Source organism: Eublepharis macularius, chromosome 2 (genome assembly GCF_028583425.1).
Source record: "Eublepharis macularius isolate TG4126 chromosome 2, MPM_Emac_v1.0, whole genome shotgun sequence".
NCBI lineage: Eukaryota > Metazoa > Chordata > Lepidosauria > Squamata > Eublepharidae > Eublepharis > Eublepharis macularius.
In genome coordinates, this window is record NC_072791.1 from 18,736,853 (window position 1) to 18,742,852 (window position 6,000).

The window sequence follows — 6,000 nt, forward strand, 5'->3', positions numbered from 1 at the left end:
TAGACAGACACACGAGCTGTACTCAAATACCGGAGATCGGTGTGAGGCTCAATGATGGTCCTGACACTGGGCTCAACCGTAAACCCGGTGGAACATCTCCGTCTTGCAAACCCGCCGAAATGATACAAGATCCTGGCAGGCCCAAGTGTCCTCAGACAGAGAGTTCCACCAGGTTGGGGCCAGGACCAAAAAGGCCTTGGCCCTAGTCAAGGCCAAACGAGCCTCCCTAGGGCTAGGGCTCACCAGTAAGTTCTTACCCACTGAACGAAGCACTCTCTGGGGCACATACAGGGAGAGACGGTCCCTCAGGTATGATGAAGTAGCACTTGGGAAACTTGCAACAGGGGTATGCTGTCGGATTCCTTAAATGTTTTTGTAACCACAAGTGCAATCTCTTTGGAAATCCCATTAGGAAGCAGCAGTCTTCTCGCTTCTAGGACTCGTACTGCTTTAGCGAGCTGCAATTGTGTGGGGGCATGGAGCTCTATGCTTGCTTAGTGGACTGAACTTTATAAACAATTCCCTCTAGGGTCTAGTTCATGAAACCATCATGTATCAGTAGTCAGGGAAGAATCCTGTGCATTTTATGTCCTAGCTAGCTGGTTGTGTACAGTGGCTAGCATACACCACATCACAAACTCCCGAAAAGTGAATTTTTGGATGGGGTGATAAACACATGGCACATAGTGGTATTACACATGACATAGGGAGCAATCCTAAAAGGGTCTACTTGAAAATAAGTCTCATGTTATTCAGTGGGGCTTACTTCCAAGGAAGTACCTATAGGATTGCAGTGATTGGGTTGGATCTGGCCGAAATGGATGATTTCCATGAATCCCTCCTTCTTGCTGTGGACCTCCCCCCCTTATGTCATTCTTCAGGGTCCCATATCCACCCAGAATAGCATTTTCTGGAGATCAGTGGATTGTAATGGTAGAGGGAAGGAAGGAAATTCCATTCTGCCACTGGAAAATGTTAGTCTGGATCCAGCTTGTTGTCTTTGGAAAACAACATGCAGATTTTTCAACTGCCTGCCGTCTACCCAATGATCATGTAAATAATTTATGATCTTGTCCTAGTGCCAATATCATCATTTTTGGAAGGATTTTACCATCGATTAAGCATGTACATAATTATGTATTATTATTTATTACTATTCTATCCTGCCTTTTGGTGAGAGCCAGTTTGGTGTAGTGGTTAAAAGCGCGGGATGCTAATCTGGAGAACCAGGTTTGATTCCCCACTCCTCCACTTGAAGCCAGCTGGGTGACCTTGGGTCAGTCACAGCTCTTTCAGAGCCCTCTCAGCTCCACCCACCTCACAGGGTGTTTTGTTGTGAGGATAATAATAACATACACTGTAAACCGCTCTGAGTGGGTGTTAAGTCGTCCTGAAGGACAGTATATAAATCGAATGTTGTTGTTATTACTGTTATTATTATTGTTGCTGTTGTTGTTATACCATCAGGGAACTCAAGGCAGCATATCTAGGGTTCTCTGAAGGTATCTCATTGAGGCAATGACCAGACCCAGACTCGTTTAGGATCAGCCAATTTACTAGTGTGCATGTCTTCCTGTCCATACCTTGGGGCCGACAAAGATGGTGGAGCCCAACCTCTGTAACATTGTTAAGAGGACTGAATCCTTATGCTCATTGTTGTGGTCATTCATGAAAAAAAGGTTTCCAAATCTGAATTCTAAATTTCAAAACGATGAAAATCAAGGGACCAAACTTGTGAGTTCTTTCATAAGATTTAAGTACAGTAGTGCCCTAAAGAAAAAGCAAACAAGATTTCCAGGATATAAGCTTTCAAGAGTCAGAGACCTGAAGACGGGAGCTTGGCTCTCGAAAGCGTATACCCTGGAAATCTTGCTAGGGCTATTGGACTCAGATCTTGCTCTTCTACTACAGACCAACACAGCTACTCTCCCGAAACTATCTTCACCAAAATGAGAACCTTGACAGAGACGTATATTAGACCTCAATGTCACTCAAATATCCCTGACTCTTATTAAGAGAGAAATCTTTTGCCAGGTTTGGAGTTAGCGGCCATATTTTCAGATCTGAATTTTGCATTTAAAAATTCTGCATTTAAAATTTGTTTTGAAAATTTGTTTCAGCTCTTCCCCCCCCTCCCAAATTCTACTCCCTGGGATTTCAGCTCAGATATGGAGCAGCATAGCTGGCTAAACATTTCAGTATAAAATTATCATATGGAGGGGGAGAATAAGCCATTGCATTATATTAGGTAAACTCTGTAGGTCTCCTGGAGGGATTGCAGAGCATATTTGTCTTTCTTTTCAACTTTGAGGTTGGCATGTAACATATATTATTATTGCTTAGTAAAATGTAGTGAAATAGGCACTAGAAACAGCCTGCCTTGTAAGCAATTAATATATAGTGCTTGCTTTTTCATATATGCAATTAGAATCTTATTGATATACTCTGCTGTAGAACGTGGAAGTGCTAGTAGTCATTTGTGATGTAGTTGTCATAGGGTATATGTGAGGCTATTATCAGCTGCTTATGTATACATTCAACAATTGTATGGTCAAGTAGATGATGCTGTGGGTACTTTTTTTTCTGTTTTTGCCAAATTAGTCCAGATGTAAGTTGCAGTCCAAAGAACTGGAATGCCTGAGAGAGCTTGGGTATGTTTTCAGGATCAAGGATGCCAAAAGAGGCTAGTATGACTTAATTACGGTTTGCATTAACCATGGTATGTTGTTTAAACCTTGGTTGAGATTCAAAACATGCAGCACCACTATGGTTTAGCTTGCAGTGCTAAACCTGGCCTTTAGAGGGCGCTTGTCATTTTCCGAGCAAGGAAGCTGGCAAAGAGGGGAAATTGCCCTGAAACAAAATGGTTTGCAAATCACAGCTTGATCAGAGTTTAAAGTAAACTGATCGTGGTTAATTGACCTGTCTTATTGTGACTCGAAGGCATGAAGCCTGTATCTCTGGCCCTTCTCCCGAACTCCTCCACACAGCTTCGGTAAAAGGAGGGGGAAAATACTCTCCGTCTTACACTGTACCACTCACGTTGAGGGTGAAATGAGCAGGTGGCGCTGAACTTCAGCAGTCAATGCTCTGGTGCAGTTGCACGATAATTTTAGATTGCTGAGCTTCAGGACTAGGTCAGAAAGAAGCTACGCATGTGCCTCTAAAGCTTGGTGGCCTTGCTCTATGGAAGTGGAGATTCCCAGTGTTTTCTGCTTTCTACTTGTGTCTCTACAGCAGCCAGTTACTGAGACTCTGTTTCACTCTTGCAATATCGTGCCACATTCTTTAGGTGACCAAGGAACAGCTCAGGTGGGGCTCTGCAGATAGGTTTATCCTTGATTCTCAATGGCTGGGCTAATGAAAAGGGGAAGAGCAGCTTCCATCCCCCAGACGACACTCCTTTAGTCTCCTGTAATTTCTTTATTTTCCTCTTGGGAACAAGTAAAATGCTGTACTCTGGGGACACAAGTTGCAAAATCTATGATGCAAAATCCCTATGATGGATAGCAAGGTCCTGACCATGCAAGGGGAGTCCAGTCGGTCCATCAGATCTTGGGAGGACTTGCCCACAACACCACACCAACTTCACATACCCTGCCCCCCGCATATACCGTCCATCACAACGATGAACATTTTACTAGCTTTACAAGATAATTCAAACCTCTTCCTTAAGCTGTCATTCCATGGTAGGCCCAGGGCCGGTACCAGAGTTTCTGGCACCTGAGGCCAGGGGCAGCTTCAGGGCTGTTGCCATCCCCATGCATGCGCCCATGCGTGCATGGGTGTGCACACACCCAGACTGCTCAATTGCCCTGCACCGCCCTGGCCACCTGCTGCACCTGGCCCACAGCTGTGTGCTAGTGGTGGTGGCAGCAGCACGGGGCAACTTAGAGCTGGACCAAATGAGACGAGGATCATGCAAGTTTTCTTGGAGGGATGGGATGGAATAATGACAGAAGAAAGCAAAGGGAAAGGGAAAGGAGAAAGCGGGAAGGACCTAGAGAAACAGCTGCACCTCAGGGTGTGTGCTTTGAATGAGCTGCTGAAGATGCAAATCCTTCTTCCAGGCACAAGCCCCCCTCCCCAACCCCCAACGCGAGGGCATCCTGGGAGAGAGCAGCAGCAGCACACCCCAGAATGGTCTTTGGGTGCCCTTGCGTCCAGCAGGCTTTTGCCTGGAAGAAGGATTTGTGTCTTCAGCAGCTCATTCAAAGCCCACACCCTGAGGTGCAGCTGTTTCTCTAGGTCCTTCCCGCTTTCTTCTTTCCCTTCCCCTTTGCTTTCTTCAGTCATTATTCCGTCCCATCTCCACCCCCAGTCCCCCAAAACAAACATCACTTTTCCTCCATGCCTTTCCAGTTTGTGAGGCGACAGGCAGGAGATAGGAGGGAATGCTTGGCGTGCATGCGTCCTCCCAGCCCTCCCGCTCAGTTGCTCTGTGGCACATGCCCCTGCACCCCCTCCGGCGCCTCTGTGCTCAAGGTGATTGTCGGACCTGCCTCCGTTGACGTGCCTGCCCTGGGTAGGGCTATTCCTGACTCCTCATTCAGGCCTACCTACCCTAGCAAACCAAGGACAAAAGATAGATCTGTTTGGGGGAATTTGCTTGTCTTTGTAACCTACTTTTCCTTCAAGGAATTCAAAGCCACAATTTCTCATATAACAAGGCTTTGGGAACCCTAAATTGCTCAGGGCTACATAGTGACCAGTACACTGATGTACAGCAAGGGTACTATAGATTGTAGTGCAGTACTGGAGACTGGAAATCTCTTGTTAATGAGCATCTCAGTTATGGAGGCAGCCATTGATAGTCATGTCACATGATTTATGCATTGTAAGTCTTTGATCCTCTCCTTAATTTGCCTTCTGCATAAATATGCCCGCAAGCCTGACTGTTTAACTAGGTTGTAAAGTCCAAAGAAATCAGATTTTTAATTTTGTGCACTGGGGAAGAAAATGTCTGCATTTTCTCCAGATTTTGTGGCCTAACAGCTGTCTCCCAGTATTACTGTTTCTAAGTGACGGGAGCACTCTCGTGCTGAAAAAAATTATCCTTTTGTAATTTCTACTGCTTTGTTTTAAAAAAAGCATCCAAAGTGCTTAATTGTGCTTTTAGTCTAGATTCTCATTTAAGTTCTAGAGAAATGACAAATTCCAGATAGAAACGCGAAGCGGTAGTATTCCATGTAGTGTTCAAAGTCGTATTCAATGTCTGCCTCTGCTTCCAAACCAAAGGTTCCATCACGGATACTCCCAAAGGTCCAAAAAGCTTTTCTTTGGAGCTGCATCTTTTTATTGTGTCCCTAGTCTTTGCCGATGGCTACAGCCAAGATTGTATCAAGAGAATGTTTTCTCGAAGAGTGTCATCCTTTTAGTGCATTTCCTCTAGTACCCCAAAATACTTAACCAGCGTGCAGTGGAATTAGGCTTGTCACAGAATTTTATATGCATGGACGTATTGGGGGGTTTGCTGGGGCTCATTTGGGAGAGAGAATTAGAATAGTGAGGGGTAACTTCATCCTAACCAATTCCGCTGGTGCAAAACTTCCAACATTTATTCAAATGCAAGAGTTGGCAATTTTAAGGGCATACAAGATGGTATTTCCCATTCAGAGAACACTCCTGGCTTTAGCTTTGATGTTCCCATCATCACCTCCCCTTGGACAGCATCTTCTGCCACCCAGTAGCATGGCAGGTGACACGATTTCCGCTGCCCGGATCCCGGATGAAAATTCCTAAGTACAAGAAACTTACATGCGCTTTAAAATTGAACAAGCCTTTTTTGTTGGTGGTGAGTTAATACACAACAATTGTAGTTAGTGACTCAGTTGTGGGTGTCCAACCATCTGCAATGTGCCTTTTAGGGCGTGATGCCATTTCATTGTCGGGCTTGCAAAATGTGGTCTGCCAAGCCCAGGCAAGCCTGATATCGTCAGATCTCAGAAACTAAGCAGGATCAACCTTGGTTAGTACTTGGATGGGAGACCTCCAACGAAG